Genomic DNA, 16,952 nt, shown 5'->3' with positions numbered 1-16,952 from the left:
TACCCTAACGCTTTTCCGCTCTTAGCTTCCATGACCTGATGCATTTGAGGAATATCACATACTCACTCTCTCTCCTGAGAATTTCACAACAGAAATTGACATATTAATGCAATGAGGGTCCTACAGCAGAGAAACACGATTAACACGCAAGTCCTTTAATATGAAAGAATGCTTTACAGTCCACCAAACGAGTGTTCTACGGAGCATGTTTTAAGAAACATTGGTTTACAGCTTTATTTTTATTTTTATTTTTTGGTTTCCCTATCAAGTTTTCAGTTCTTGTGCATTTCTATGAGTATATTAATAAGAAACAGACCTGCAGAGGGCAATTTGTTTTAAGTCCATCCAACAGTCTGGTGGATTTAGCCTTTCTTCTCCATAGCAGGTGAGTCTGGCAGGTTTCCAATCATAGAATCCTTCTTCTGCCTCCATCGTCAGGTTGCTAGATAAAAAAGATAAGACACCCAGTTGAAATGGAATTTCATATAAGGAATGAATCTTTTTTTTTTGAGATAGAGTCTTACTCTGTCACCCAGGCTGGAATGCAGTGGCACAATCTTGGCTCACTGTAACCTCAGCCTCCCGGGTTCAAGAGATTCTCCAGCCTCAGCTTCCCGAGTAGCTGGGACTATAGGTGCCTGCCGCCACGACCATCTAATTTTTGTATTTTTAATAGAGATGGGGTTTCACTGTGTTGGCCAGGTTGGTCTCAAACTGTTGGCCTCAGGTGATCTGCCTGCCTCAGCCTCCCAAAGTGCTGGGATTTATAGGCATGAGCCACGGTGCCCAGCCAGGAATGAATCATTTTTAGTCCATACTTATACTGCATTTTTGTTTACTAAATCAGGCCACCCTATCATTAGGGTGGATATGCATTCCAAGGCTCGCCAGTCATAGAACCCAATTTCTCTGATTTATAATACCTGTTTCAGGGGTTTCTGCCCTAACCAAGCTAGGTTAATCGGACAATTTCCTCTGCAATTCTTGATTAGGTGCTAGAAGGAAAAAGGATTTACTTTTCATGTCACAAAGCTGTAAGACTGTTAGTCAGTGACTGAGGACAACCACCTTCCCCTCAATGTGGAGAAAAGTTGTCTCTGGAAGGTGAGGACGAGGCCATCACCTACAGAGAAGCAAACCAGGAGTTAAAAAGAGACAGAGCTCTCACGGTCTCAATGATGTCCCTGGATCCACTCCTGCCGAAAACTAGTCCTATCTTTAATTTGCCAGCTATACCAGCCAATACAGCTGTCTTTTCCTTTTTTTTTTTTTTTTCTTAAGCTAATTTGAATTGCAACCAATATGGAAACATCATCTGGCACCTCTTTTCTGCTGTCACATTCCTACACACAATTTAACACTTATTTACCATCTACTCTATTCCAGGGCTTGTGCAAGCAATTCCCCTAGTCCATCACCTGGCACGTACGGCCACTCACGTCACTACCTTGACCTGCATGGCACCGCAGACTCATGGAGCCAGCACTTCCTCTAGGGACTGTTCCAGCCTCAGCTCCCCACATCTCACCATTCTGAAGTCTGGATCTGAGCAGAGTCCTGAAGGATCAGCACGCTTTGGCACAAACCCCAAGTAAAAGTAGAGGAAGTGATTTTGCTGTCAACCCTCTCCCTCCTGATAGCTATCAAGGGAACATGGAGAGGTTCCTGCCCACAGTTTCTTTCTCACTTAGAATGCTTCACAGTGGAGTAGCTCTCTGACAGCAGCACGAGAATGAAGTTATGGGAGTCTCTCTGGGGTATTGTAATGGATGTGGGGCCAAGTCTTCCTAGTTGGAGATGCTGCAAGTTATGTAAGAAATGCAGAGTGCCTTGTGGGAGGAGGCTACTGATTCTCTCAAAGACAGTCACTGGAAAAACCAAACGCTTCCAATATTCTGGGACTAATAACCGTCAAAGCGTTCATTGAGTGCACATTTCTGTCCCTAGTGTACATGTGATATTCAAAAAGGTGTTAAAGCCAGGCGTGGCGGTCCATGCTTTTAATCCCAGCACTTTGGAGGCTGACTGAGACGGGTGGATCACCTGAGGTCAGGAGTTTGAGACCAACCTGGCCAACATGGTGAAAACCCACCTCTACCAAAAATACGAAAATCAGCCAGGCGTGGTGTTGGGCGCCTGTAATCCCAGCTACTTGGGAGGCTGAGGCAGGAGAGTCGCTTGAACCCTGGAGGTTAAGCTTGCAGTGAGCCGAGATTGTGCCACTGCACTCCAACCTGGGCGACAGAGAGAGATGCTGTCTCAGAAAAAAAAAAAAAAAAAAAGTTGTTAAGAATAAATAACACGGAAGCAATGTTTTTGTTCTGGGACTGACATGGCACTGACATAGCCTCTTCTCTCTTTTCTTTTTTGCCTTTTTTTTTTCTAATATAGTGCATTTGAACAGATCTCTTTTTTCATGTATCTTATGAACCAACTGTTGTGAATTACCTGTGAGCTATTTTTGCAGATCAGGATTAGAAGTTTTTCACCTCTGTATCCCTAGAACCTACCATGGAACCTGGAGCAATAGTATCTGTAGAGCAATAAATTCTTTAAAACAGTTAACAATTTCTCAAATCTCTGTTCCTGTGTTGGAAGTCCGTTGGAGGTGTCTGACCTCATACGTGTATATAGTGTGGAAAACTATTGTTTCTTGGTATTCATTCCCCTCTCCCTTCTTTCTACCATCCCTGAATTTTTATAGAAGATTCTTCAGGTGCTGATACCAATATTTAGCAGCATGATTAGAACATGTGATCCTGCTCAGCCAATCAGCAGCTGCCACCCTCCTGGCTATGGTGATTGGTTCAGGGGTGACCACATGACTTATGCCAGCCCAATTACAGTGAATCTCAGGTGTGAATCTCCAGGTGGGAATTCTGGACCATAGAAGCTCTTTTCTTCTGCATGCTGTGTTGGGTAGATACTAAACCTTAGACTCCTGTACACAGTTTGCTAGTGAGAGAAGCTATCCCGAGGACACAGCTAAGAGATTTACAGAAAAACAGAGCTGCAAAACTGCTACCCCAATGCTATTTTCAATCACTGGAGCAAATCACATCTGAAATTCTCCCTAATTCTGGACTTCTCTGTTGCACAAGTCAATGAATTCTCTCTCTTGTTTATTTTAAAGCAAGTCTGTTTATCTTTTCATTACTTGGAACATGAAATCTTGACTGACGCACAGAGCTCCTCTTTCTTCCCCATTAACTTTTTCCTGAGAGAGCTACTGCTGAAAATCAAGTCAGCCTTTCCAACTGATGTGATTGACTTTCGCTGAAGGTGCAGTCTGCCTTTTCATCTTCTAGGCATATCCCCTACCTTTTCTGTAATCCATCCTGTCAGCATTTATTGAACACCCACTCTGTTCTAAGCCCTGAGTCAGATGCTCTGAGACATCCCAATAATAACAAAGATCATGTCTGTAAGGTGCTGGAAATATAGTACAATGGAATGAGCTCTGAGCCATAGCTTAAGAAGTCCACGCTCAGCTGGATGTGGTGGCTCATGCCTGTAATCCCAACATTTTGGGAGGCCGAGATGGGAGGCTTGCTTGAGACGAAGAGTTTAAAACCAGCCTGAGAAACACAGAGAGACCCTGATTCTAGAAAAAAAAAATATATAAAATTAGCCAGGCATGGTGTCACATGCCTATAATCCTAGCTACTTGGGAGACTGAGGTGGGAGGATGACCTGAGCCCAGGAGTTTGAGGCTGCAATGAGCTATGATTATGCCACCGCACTCCATTCTGGGTATTCTGGGTGACAAAGTGAGAATGTTTCTGGAGAAAAAAAACAAAACTAAAACCAGAAAAAGTAAAAAAAAAAATTCATGCTAGCTTTGACCCCAGTTTGCTGTGTGATCTTGGGCTGATCAGTACCCCTCTCTGGGCTTTAGTTTCACGTCTACAATATGAGGGCAGTGGTTGACAGTTCTCTAGAATCCTTTCTAGCACTCACATCACACATCTCTGCGTGCTAATAATTTAAATAAACTCGATACTGTGTCTGGTCAAAATAGATATTTTCAGGCTTATTTATGTCACCAATATTTGTTAAGAGTTTACTATATTCTAGGAGCTAGAGAGAAAGTGGTGAACAAAACAGAACAACACCTACTTTCTTGGAGCTTACATTGTGGTGGGAAAGGCAGATAATAATTATCTTTGTAAACTATACAATCGGTCTTCATTATTCCCAGACTCTGTATTTGTGGATTTGCTTACTTGCTAAAATTTATTTGTAACCTCTGAATCAATACTCACGGCACTTTCACGGTCACTCACAGACATGTACAGAGCCCTGAAAAATTTTAATCAGATGATGAAAACATTTCTAGCTTAGGGAAAACAGGGCAACACTCTGCCGTATTGTTTCAGCTCTCATGTGATAAACAAATACCTTTTTTTGCAGTCTATTTAGTGCCATATTTGTCACATTTGTGTGCTTTTTCTTGGTGACTTTGCTGTTTAAAGTTGTTCCCCAAGTAAGCTGTGAAAGTGCTACCTCGTGTTCCAAAGGCTGTGACATGCCTGAAGAAGGACATACGTGTGTTGGATAAGTGTTGCTCAGGAATGTGTTATTGTACTTGTGACTGTGAGCTCAGTGTTACTGAATCAACATATGTTACATAAGATGCCCTTAAACACAAATACACAAAAAACAAGGTGATGCATTGATTGATTGATGAAAATGTTGTGGTCAGAGGCTCGCAGGAACCCAACCGTGTATTTCTCTTAGGAGCCATGGCTCAGAATTGACTACTTGGGAGTTGGTGGTGACTTTACTGAAAATAACAAGAAGTGACTATGTACAATGTCACTTTCTTGTTATTGATAAGTAAGCCTGAAACTATCTATGTTTACCAGACACAGCATCAAGCTCACCTACATTATTTGCACACAGAGACGTGGGATGCGAATGCTAGAAAGGATTTTGGAGAATTGTCAACCACTGCCCTGATTTTGTGGATGGGAAGCTAAAACCCAGAGAGAGATAGTGATTAGCCCAAGATCACACAGCAAACTGGGGGCAAAGCAAGCATGGATATGGTAAGAGTTGTAGAAAAATGCAAAGCAGGGAAGCAGAAAAGGAAGTTTATATTTTATTATTTTCAACTTTTAGTTTAATTTTATTTTGCTTTTGAGACAGTCTCACTCTGTCGCTCAGGCCAGAGTGCAGTGGCACAGTTACAGCTCACTGCAACCTTCAATTACTAACATCAGGTGATCGGAAGCCTGTAGTTTAAAAGGATGTCAGAAAAGTGTGTCCATGCAGAGGAGAGGACAAAAATGAAAACCCTGTGGTGGGAGCGTGCTTTTCATGTTTGAGGAGCTGCCTGAGGCTGTGGTGGCTGGAGAGGAGTGAGCCACGGGGACGGTGGGAGAAGATGAGATTGATGAGATGGTGAATCTTGAATGACAGACCTGCACAGTCACATTCATCTCCTTCCTGGGTAGAGGTTGCTGGGAGTTTGAGAGGCTCTTTCTTGTTGCAAAAGTCCTTGAACTTGAGCAGTAAATTATCCTCAAAGTTCCATTAGTGCACCTTGGCGTGGTTCTCTCCTCGGACACCCTGTGCCATGTTCCTCCTGAGAAGTGGCTATAAATAACCGGAGATCCTGCTGCCATCAGGGAAACAGTGCCTGGAGTTGTCTCCCGGACACATTAATAACCACCCTTTTCTTGCCCCCAAATTAATCTTGTTATAAGGCAGCTTTGCCACGGGTGTCTTCTAATCATCATTTAATCCCAGCACTCAAATGTCCTGTTATTCACCAGGCTGAGCTTCTCCTTAGTGGCCTCAAAGGGACATTGGGTTTGGTTGAAATTCCAGGCAAATACATTTTCCAGACACATCCATCGCATGGGAATTTGCAGATTGTATTTTTGGTCTAATTATCTGAATTCATCTTTATGATGGATCCTTGATTATATGTAATTTGGTCAAATTTTGTGCAAAATCTCAGATTCAAAGAGAATGCAAGAGATTTGAATTCAAGTTTTTCCACCTCCTTAGGGGAGAGGAAGGAAGAGGGAATTGACACTTTTTGAAGAATATTGTTTATTCACTTATTATTCATTCATTATTTCAATATTTAATCAACCCTTATTACGTGCCAGGCACTGTTTTAAGTGCTTGGAATAGACTAGAGAACCAAATGTTACACTCCCAAGAAAGTTACTGTCACCCCTCAGTATTGGAGGGGATTGATTCCAGGACCCCAGCAGATATCAAAATCCACAAATGCTCTAATCCTTTATATAAAATGGCGTTGTCTTTGCATGTCAACTATGCATATTCCATATACTTTAAATCATCTCTAGATTACTTATAAAACCTAATACAATGTAAATGCTATGCAATTCTTTTTATACTGTATTTTAAAAATTTGTATTATTTTTTGTTGTTATATTATTGTTTTTATTTTTTATTTTTCAGAGTATTTTTGATCTGTGATTGGTTGAATCTGAGGAGGGAGAACCCACAGATACAAAGGGCTGATTGTTTATTCATCAGTTAAGTGAAAAGTAGAATGATACACGAGTTAAGGCATGGGACTCCGGAGTCAGACTGTGTTCAAATTCCAACCAACCCTGGCGCCTACTAGTTGTACGACCTTGGGCAAGTTATTTAACTTTCCTGTGCCTCCGTTTCATCTGTTAAATGAGAAATAATAAAAATACCCGAGTGGTCACTTATTTAGCAGAGTGACTTAATATTGAACATGTTTGGTACAAAACTGATTGATGGTGTTTGGTGAGTGAAATAAATAAACACACATCCTGGAGGAGGAATTCAGGGAGATTTAAAGGGTGGAATAGGAAATTGGCTTTATCTGGTTAAGCTAAGTGGTTTGCATAGCTCATCTCATCTATATCTGTATAATCTCAAGTTCGATCATATTTTCTCTCTTTTGCTTTTCCTAACAAGTGAGGAAACTGAGAACCAGGAGTGTAAGGTTGTTTGCCACTGAGCATGTAGAGTAAGATCTGAGTAGCAGAGTGAGGAACTGAACATAGATAAAATTTGATTCTCCAAAGTCCTACCTCCCCAGGCCAAACTGCACTGCGGGGCTGGATAGTTATTTTACCTGTAAATACAAAATACCTGTCCCCTTCCCTCCACCTGAGTAACATTGGACAAAGGGCTACAGGAAGAGAACAAGGGAATATCAGTCTGTCTAAGAGGTAGTCTTAAAGCTCGGTGGGGCCAATACTTACATTATGCTCCACCGTGACAAATGACCACAATATGTTTGCTTGCACTTTGGGTGGAGTGGGGAACTTACTACCTCCTCAGGCAGTCCATCTTATTTGCAGACCTCTGGGCTTGTCTGAAATGCCTGTTGTGAAAGTTCTCTCTCTCTTGCTCATTTTTCAACCGATTCGAATCCTTGTTCATTCACAATTGTTTCTTCTCATGTAACCCTCATGTATCCTTTGTTTTCCTGGTATTAAAGGAACTACTAAATGTTCTCAGATTTAGGTGGAAGAATGTGTTTTCTTTCCTCTTTTTTTGGAAAGCTCTGAGGGTGGTTATACCATCTTTATTCATTACCAAAACACACCTCTATATGGAAGTCAGGATTAATGTTTGTAAGCCCAGAAAAAAATGTTGTGTTCACAGTACAGAAAAAATGTGTGTTCATGACATAGTTTTGTACAGGTAGATGATTTTAGGGATAATAATAGTTAAAATCTATGAAGTGCTTATGATAACCAAGCACTGTACTAACAGTCTATGTAGGTTATTTGCTCACTTAATTCTCCCGACAACCCTAAAGACTTTGATTAGCTCTGATTAGTAGATGTGGAAATTAGGGCTGAGATAAGTCAAGTTCCTCATGTAATAACATGTTCTAAGTGGTAGAGCCATCTTTTTGAACCCATGCTATCTGACTCCACTGCCCCCTTTCTTAACCATAAGACCACAGCTTTCCCGGCTCATAAAAGTTTTAATGATGTGCTATAAAAATACTGTATGGACTCTAAATGGCTACATTACTCTTAGCAAGGCTAATAGCTTGTTTCTGTGCCTAGTGACATTCTTGGCATATGATGAATACTCCGTAAACATTGAATGAATGAATGAATGAATGAATGCAGGGATGGATGGATAGATGGATGAATAGGTGAGTAACCTCATACATAGGACTGGTACAGCCTCCTGTGCGGCTTTTAAATTTTGTTTTTGAAAAAAAAGTCGCCCGAGAGTGGTGGCTCAAGCCTGTAATCCCAGCAATTTTGGAGGCTGAGGCAGGCAGATCATGAGATCAGGAGTTCCAGACCAGCCTGACCAACATTCTGAAACCCCATCTCTCCTAAAAATACAAAAATTAGCCTGGCGTGGCGGCACATGCCTGTAATCCCAGCTACTCAGGAGGCTGAAGCAGGAGAATCACTTGAATCCGGGAGGCAGAGGTTGCCATGAGCAGAGATTGCGCCATTGCACTCCAGACTGGGCGACAGAGCGAGACTCCAACTCAAAAAAAAAAAAAAGTCAATTTCCCTTATTAACCTTCAAAAGTAATATTGAATATCCAAGCCTAAGTTGTTGGAATAGGAATTTTGCAAACACCATTGGTAACAGTAGCCTTGACTTTGGGGAACTGGGAGCAGCTTTTGGATTCCAGAAGCCTGTAATGACTCCCCTTCCCCACCATCTGCATCAACGTAACCTTGGTAATTCCCAGATCTTCTCTTAGGTGCAACCTGGGGCATTAAGAAAACAAACGTGAGGGCTCTAGTGTCAAAGAGTTTTACTGCTATTTATTTTTCATACATTTATTATAAATGGGGTACTTTAAGGAGCCAATGAGCTGTGAATCATTTACATACTCTCAGAGCTCATTCATTTTTTCATTGGCCCAGCTATGGAATGAGTGTGCGTAGGGGACATTAATTTTGCTAGAAGCAATGGCAGAGTGCATGCTGCTTCATCCTCCAGACTATTACCTCCAGGAAGCAGAGGTTGCAGTGAGACAAGACTGAGCCACGGCACTCTAGCCTCTGTCTTAAAAAAAAAAAAAAGAGAGAAAGAAAAAGAGAAACAGAAACAAAAAAGAAAACAAATGTGAGAGCTCTTCTGTCACAGAGATTTTACTGTGATTTTTTTCATTAATTTATAACAGAGTATTTATAGCAAAAATAAATACGGACTCATAGCATATAAGCCCTCTGTTTTCTTATTCCTATGCTGTTCCCTGTAGTTATCTCAGGTGGGCATGAAATATATATATATATATTTTAAATCTCTAGCAAATAGATCTCCTATCTCATTGGCTCACGTTGTATCAGGTTTGAACCAATCAGAATGGCTTCCTGGAGTATGTGGCTTGGTTTAAGCCAATCAGAGCCCACCCCTGGAGGTGAGGAAGAGACTCTGTGTGTAAGAGGCAGAAGATGCTCAGCCAAACCCTGTGGTTTTATTACCATGAGGAAAAAGGAATAGACGCTAGTTAATTTTTTTTATAGCTTTTACTTTCCCCCCAAAATAGAGTAAGCATATTCTCCCAGAACACTCATAGTTGTGGTCTTTTGCTATTTTAGAGGACCTGGTGCATGCTAGATTTTAATAGGATTTTATTTGTAATCCTTTACAGCCATGACTGGTTTATTTTGGGTCATAATGAGATGAGGATCATCATCTGGTTTGGATTCTGATGTTTCTGGGCCTCCCCAGTTGGAAGATTTTATGCAGCCCCTGTAATAGTGGAAAATATGCTCAATTGTAAGGAGTTAATTGGCGCTAACTAAAGCACAGTGAACAATTTGGTGGTGATTCACAGGGAAAGGATGGTTAAAGCTTAACAATGAAGCCACAAGAAATTTTCTTTAGAATTCAGTTGCACGATTTTTTTTTTTTTTTTTTTTTTTAAATAGCAGCTCAGTTATTCAAAATCATTGTGCCTGGCTCACAAGCCAGGAAATGCTCAAATGAAAGCATGTGTTTCGGTTCTGGAGTTCCAATGTAATCTTTTCTCTCTGCTAGGGTAGTGGCATTTTAGACTTGGTGAGCACTTAGGCTTTAAGTCACATGGACGCAAGATCGAATCTCTGCTCTACCTTTTTGGTAGGCGGGCCTCTGTTCTCTCACCTGTAAAATGGAAGTGGTTAGTGGTAGCTACTGCAGAGAATTGTGGTAAAACTTAACACAGATCATGTAAAGCACAGTGTCTAGCATAGAGTGAGATAGAGTGTTCAATAGTAGTTGCTAATACTGGAAGTGGTAATAGAAGATGGTGGAAAAATATGTGTCATCTTAGTCGAGGAATCTACCCTCTTGGTGCCTCAGTTTCTCCACTTATAGAATGGGGAAATGAATAGTCATACTTTATGGAGTTGCTGGGAAGAGCAAGTGAATTAAAACACATCATTCAATGCTTGGCACATAGCAGGTGTTCAGAAAGCAGGTTGTGGCCCAGTGGTTCTCAATCAGGGGTGATTTTGTCCCCTAGGGGTCATTTGGCAATGTCTGGAGACATTTTTTGTTGTCACAAAGGATGGAGGGTGCTACTGGCATCTAGATTGTAGAGGCCAGCAATGTGGCTCAATATCCCACAGTGCACAGAACGGATCCCCACAACAAAGGATTATCTGGTCCAATAGATCGATAGCGCCTGAGGTTGAGAAGCTCTGCTATAGTCAACAGCCTGAACATGGTCATCTTTTCTCCTTTTGTGGCTTTTGTAACTTCTGCTTCCCACAGAGAATTGCTCCCTTGGGACAGAGGCCAATTATTAGAAGTGAAGAGAGCTAGCCTGGCCTTGTGAAGTGGTTCTGGCTGTTCTCACTTAAAAAAAAAAAAAAAAAAAAAAAGTTTAAAAATAAGGCTTAAAATAATCTCATTATTCTAAAGCACCCCAGGTTCCACCACCCCCTGAGCCGGTCTTTTCAAAGCCAACCTGGGTTTAAATAGCAGCTTCATCTGTTGTGACCTTGAGCAAGTTGTTACTGTTTTTACTGTTTTTATCCTCACTTTACTCAACTGTGAAATGGTGATATTAATACATTTACCCCCAGGGTTGTTGCAGGGATGAAATGAGTTAAGGTAACAAAAGCACTTGCCACAAAGCCCGACGCCATAGAAGGTGCACGATGACCACTGCCATGTCTTGGTGGTTGCTGCCCCTGAAATGGCATTGTGACACCTGTCCTTCCCACCTGGGTGGAAGCTTAAAAATACAAACAGAACATAGGCAGGAAGGCATTTCCCTCAAAGTCAAAGTAAATCATACATGGAAGGATGTTGTTAATATTAATTTGTGGGATAACGAGGAACCACCGGGGAGACTCCCTCTGGTGAGGATTTCATGAATTTCAGGCGTGCAGCTCCAGCTCCCTGCAGAGCCTAAGCTCCTCGCTCTTGGTTTCTCTGCAGAGAGGAACACCAGACCTCTCACTCTGGAGAACCCTGCAGCTTATTTTCTGACTACTTCACTTATTCCACCACAACCGATTTTCTATTTTCTAGCAGAGAAAATACAAAGCAGAAACAAAATGCATCCCCAACTCCACCAATTGTATTTCTTTTTCGCCTGGTCGTTTAGGAAAACAGAATGGAGCCCCTTGGTGTCTATGTCTGTGCACAACAATTGTGTCTGCATGCTCTGTGTGGGGAGTAATGATTGTATGCATGTGGTATGTTTCTAAGTACTTATGTACATGAATATATGTCAGTACATGTGCCAGTTACATATGCATCTGTTTGTAAGGGCTTGTGTCCTATGTCTTTATATGCATGTGTATCTCAGGATTTATATGCAAGCCCATATTTGTGTGCTTTGTAACTTACATGTAAGATATATGCATGTGAATATATCATTCATGTACTCATTCGTGTACTCATGTACTTATAACCATTCATGTACTCATATACTTATAATCATAAATATAACGTGTGTTGGGATGCATATGAATACTCATACATGTGCTTATAGGCAGGTGTGCATGTGAATATTTGTGCATGTGCTGAAGGTTGTGAATATAAGTTTGTGTTGGTGCTTATGTGTATTTTAGTGAATAGCATAAATGGCTGTGCATCTGGGACATTTGTGTGTGTAGGAGTGTATGTGTGCATGTGTATGTCTGTGTGTAAGAAAGAAGAGCAAAGATCTTCAGTAGATTTTTATCTTTGTGCCTATCACTTCTTTTTTTTTTTTTTTTTTGTGAGACGGAGTCTCGCACTGTCACCCAGACTGGAGTGCAGTGGCGCAATCTTGGCTCACTGCAACCTCTGCCTCCCAGGTTAAAGCGATTCTCCTTGACTCAGTCTCCCAAGTAGCTGGGATTACAGGCACCCACCACCATGCCGGGGTAATTTTTTGTATTTTTAGTAGAGATGGGGTTTCACTATGTTGGCCAGTCTGGTCTCGAACTCCAGACCTTGTGATCTGCCCACCTTGGCCTCCCAAAGTGCTGGGATTACAAGTGTGAGCCATGGCACCTGGCCTGTGCCCATCACTTCTTGAAGAAGAATGTGTTCTTCCCACAAATCAACTTGGGAAAGAAGCAGGGACAGAGATATGTCCACGGAGAGGGAAAAATTGTATTAGTCACTTGTTCCTCCTCCCTTCGCAGTGAATACTTACTAACATTTTAAAAACTGAGTATGCATTAAAAATGTGGTGGGGAAGCTATTTTTAAAAGCTTCCTCGTGTATCTGACTTTCTCAGGAAGACCTGGAGTTGAAGGGTCCAGACTTTCACCCACAGAATCTTGCTTCGTTTACATTTCAACAAACTGCACATCCGAGAGAACGTGCTGGAAATCCCCGGCTTAGCTGTGTGTTTGCTGACCTATGGTTAAGAGTTATCACTTGGACGGTTTTTAAAATGATGATGAGGACATTTTGCTGGTGCCGGAAAGGGAAGTCAGTGGACTCAATTCCGTTATTTTAGAAAGTTCAAATGGTAGAAGGTTTGAGCTGGCGAAGCACTTACGCATCATCTAGTTTAACTTTCTTTCTGCATGGATGAGTAAAACTGAGTGGGAGAGTTTCTAGGGGCTGGAGATAGGGCCGTGAACAAAATGAACAAGGTCTTCATGGAGCTTAAACTATAGAGAGGGAGATGTGAATGCCTCATCTCTCATCCCATCTGGCCCAGCCTCACTGCTTTCTTTCCATTGTTCAACCTCTCTCCTGCCTCGGGGGCTTTGCACTTGCTGTTGTTCCCTCTTCCTAAAATATTCTAGATCTTCCTGGGGTCCCTCCTTTCCATCATTGAGTTCTCAGCTCTAATATATATATATATATATATATATATATATATATATTTTTTTTTTTTTTTTTCTTTTTTTTTTTTTTTTTTTTTTTGAGATGGAGTCTCACTCTGTCGCTGAGGCTGGAGTGCAGTGGCGCGATCTCAGCTCACTGCAACCTCCAACTACTGGGTTCAAGTGATTCTCCTGCCTCAGCCTCCCAAGTAGCTGGGATTACAGGCACCTGCGACCACGCCCGGCTAATTTTTTGTATTTTTAGTAGACACAGGGTTTCACCATGTTGGCCAGGCTAGTCTTGAACTCCTGACCTCAAGTGATCGACCCACCTCGGCCTCCCAAAGAGCTGGGATTACAGGCGTGAGCCACCGCACCTGGCGGTCTCAGCTCTAATATTAACACTTCCTTGTATACACAATCTGAAATACTCCCCATCACTCCAACCTCTGCCACTGTCTTCACATGGCCCTTTGTCATGTGTGTCTTTATCTGTGATGACACATTTCATCATGTGTGTCTTTATCTGTGATGCTGCCATAAGCCAAGGGACACCTGGAGCCACCAGAAGCTGGAGGAGGCAAGAATTCTGCCCTTGAGCCTTAAGAGGGAGCGTGGCCCTGCTGATGCCTTGGTTTCTGACTTCTGGCCTCCAGAACCGTGAGATAATATACTTTCATTGTCCTAAGCCACTGAGCTTATAGTCATTTGTCACAGCAGTCCCAGAAAACTATACCATGAGATGATTGCCTAGGTGCAAGGGGTTGAGCACTCACCATGCACCAGGCACTGAACTTTCACAACCCTCTTGACATGGAATCATCAGGAAGCTCCTATAGGACAGATAACATCATGTTACAAGGATATTCAATGGGTTCAGGGTCCAAATTCCAATATGATCTCACCTCACTCTTTACCTTAGTCATGTTAGCAAAGACCCTCTTTTCAAATGAGGACATTTTCTGAGGTCCTGGGTGGACATGAATTTGAGGGGCAACATTAGATCCACTATACCCCATGAATGAAAAGTCCTGCCGTCATGTCGAATATCCTTTTGTCCTTTATTCTGTGAGTTTATTATCCTCTCTGAGTGACTGATCTGCTGACGTGGATGAGTTGCCATGAATCATACTCACTCTTTTGAGGACTCTCCCTTTTCAACAAGAGTTTAGTTGATCGGTGATTCAACCCTCCACAACCTTGTGAAGGACATTCTGTCCCCAAAACCCCACCTCTGAGTGTGTTCATAGAAACAACACAGTGTTTGGAATCAGATATTTCATGCGTTTTAACTGTGTGCTCTTTTCTTAGAAGAGGCATTTAAATGTTGAGGTCTTCAATTCCTTGCACTCTAAAATGGAGATTCTGATAATAAATTCCGGCTGACCACACAAGACTGTAAAGAGGACCAAATGCTTTGTAAATGGTTTGTAGACTGCAACAAAACTTTGTAAACTGTTAAGGCTGGGTTCAGGCAAAGGCGGGGGTGCACATTTTGTGGGGCTATATATGGATTTCTTGGCTCTCACACAGTTTTTAAATATCTTAATTTAAAATTCTTTAGGCTGGGTTCCCATTCTCCAACTCATCATGTACTACATTACTCTGTTTTTCTCATTCACCTTTTTGCTTGGATTCCGGAGCCACTACTGTTTATGGCCCCTGGAGATGAAACTGTCATGTCTGGGACCAATAACCTTTACTCTTTGATCGTCATCACCAGAGCCTGCACCCAACAGCATGAAGCGGCTCCTGCTTCCGCTCTAGCCAGGAGGGGAACACAGATGCAAAGTTACAATACAGAAAAATAACACACAGCTTGTTGCCACTGAGTTCCCCATTGATTTTGCTTCCCAAAGATTCCTGAGGAATCTGGACACCTGGGTAGAAGGTCTGTTGAGAAGCCACAAGTGACTGATGCCAATGAATACAGGGCTACTGTCCTCCTTTGGTCAGCCTGCATTTTCGTGGTTGGGGATGAAAGCCACAGTGTTGGAAAGAGACAGCAAATGAAATGGCGAGAACCTGGAAAGAGGAGAAGATACCGAGGAAATATACTTTAACAAAAAAGGGGATAGCAGTAATAATAATAAATATTAATAATCACCTACTTGAACCAGGCACTGTGATTTACACTTTACATGTAATTTGCTCATTTAATGCTCACTATGGGAGCATCATTACCCTAAATTTAGGGATGAGGAATGTCTTACTTTGGATTCCCCAAACTTAGGTTCTGAAGAAAATCCTAAGATAAGGATTCAAGTCAGGTATTTTAGAGACGATCCCAGGAAAAATCAGTAGGGGAGTGGAGAATGACACAGTAAAGAGGAGGCAGAAATAAAGCGTATATTTTGAAACTCATTGCAGTTGAGGGCACCTGAAGCTTAAGTCCACTGGGAAAATTTCTGAGAAACAGTGTAGACCCTAAACCTTGGAGCTATCCCTGTGATGGGAAAGGGAGTTGGGGTATTTATATACCAACTCCCGATAGTCCTTGGCTGAGGGCTGCACTTCTAGCCTGCCAAATGGGTGGACAAACTGCTTTGGTGCCAAAGAAAGTCCTCAGGCATTGAATTTGGAGTTGCAAGTTAGGTTGGTCTGCATTGAAGTTATAAGAGTGAGGGAGCATGAGGGAGCACCAAGAATGGTCTGCTATAGGAGGTTCATGTGTGTGAGTGTGTGTACGCACGTATGCCCATGCATATATCTGTGTATACATATACATAGTGTGTATACATATACACTGGACACTGAGTTGAAAGGATTTAAGCACTGGATTGAAAGTAAGACTGTTGCTTTTGGAGTCTTTGTCATGAAGGCAGACATATGCAAGTGTATGTTCATCACAGTATTCTATTCATAATAACAAAGACATGGAATACACCTAAAACATCTATGAATAGTGGACTGGATAAAGAAAATATGGTACATATACACCATGGAATACTATGCAGCCATAAAAAAGAGTAGGATCATGTTCTTTGCAGCAACATGGATGAAGCTGGTGGCCATTATCCTGAGCGAATTAACAAAAGAACAGAAAACCAAACATGGTGTGTTCTCATTTATAAGTGCCTAAACACTGAGTACACATATGGACACAAAGAAGGGAATGATAGACACCAGGGCCATCTTGAGGGTGGAAGGTCGGCGGAGCATGAGGATTCAAAAACCATCTATTGGGTTCTATGCTTATTACCTGGGTGACAAAATTATCTGTACATCAAGCCCCTGTGATATGTGATTTACCCATGTAGATTGCACGTGTACTCCTTGAACCTAAAATGAAAGTCAGAAAGTCAAATCAAACCAAATCATGATTTTATTCAAAATAACGGCAAAAAATATTAGATTAAAAGCCCTTAAATTTCCAGTGAGACTTATCACATGACATGCTAACGTGAATAGAATGCATTGGTTAGGGCCAAGCATGGTGGTTCACACCTGTAATCCCAGAACTTTGGGAGGGCCAAAGCAGGAGGCTTGCTTGAGGCCAGGAGTTTAAGACCAGCTTGGACAACACAGTGAGATCCTGTCTTTATATATATATATATATATATAAAATTTAGCCAGGCGTTGTGGTACATGCCTGTGGTCCCCACTACTCGGGAGGCTGAGGTAAGAGGATCTCTTGAGCTTGGGAAGTCAAGGCTACAGTGAGCTGTGATCATGCCACTGCACTCCAGCCTGGGTGCCAGAGTGAGACTCTTATTTCAAAAAAATAGAAAAATA

At 41.9% G+C, this 16,952-nt stretch overlaps 1 long non-coding RNA gene across 2 annotated transcripts; it reads right to left on the bottom strand.

The window, feature by feature from the left end:
- Positions 1–234: 234 nt before the first annotated feature.
- Positions 235–16,565, bottom strand: LOC105467741 (uncharacterized). 2 transcript variants are annotated; one of them, XR_011616109.1, is made up of 4 exons: positions 16,420–16,565; positions 14,135–15,242; positions 13,994–14,050; positions 235–442 (listed from the first exon to the last, which is right to left on the bottom strand). It is a non-coding gene; the product is annotated as an uncharacterized lncRNA (long non-coding RNA). The 2 variants fall into 2 exon arrangements; XR_011616110.1 differs by lacking the exon at positions 235–442 and adding an exon at positions 11,070–11,176.
- Between the last annotated feature and the right edge of the window lie 387 nt (positions 16,566–16,952).

Source organism: Macaca nemestrina, chromosome 18 (genome assembly GCF_043159975.1).
Source record: "Macaca nemestrina isolate mMacNem1 chromosome 18, mMacNem.hap1, whole genome shotgun sequence".
NCBI lineage: Eukaryota > Metazoa > Chordata > Mammalia > Primates > Cercopithecidae > Macaca > Macaca nemestrina.
The sequence above is the reverse complement of the archived record's forward strand: the minus strand, read 5'-3'. Positions and strand labels throughout refer to the sequence as shown.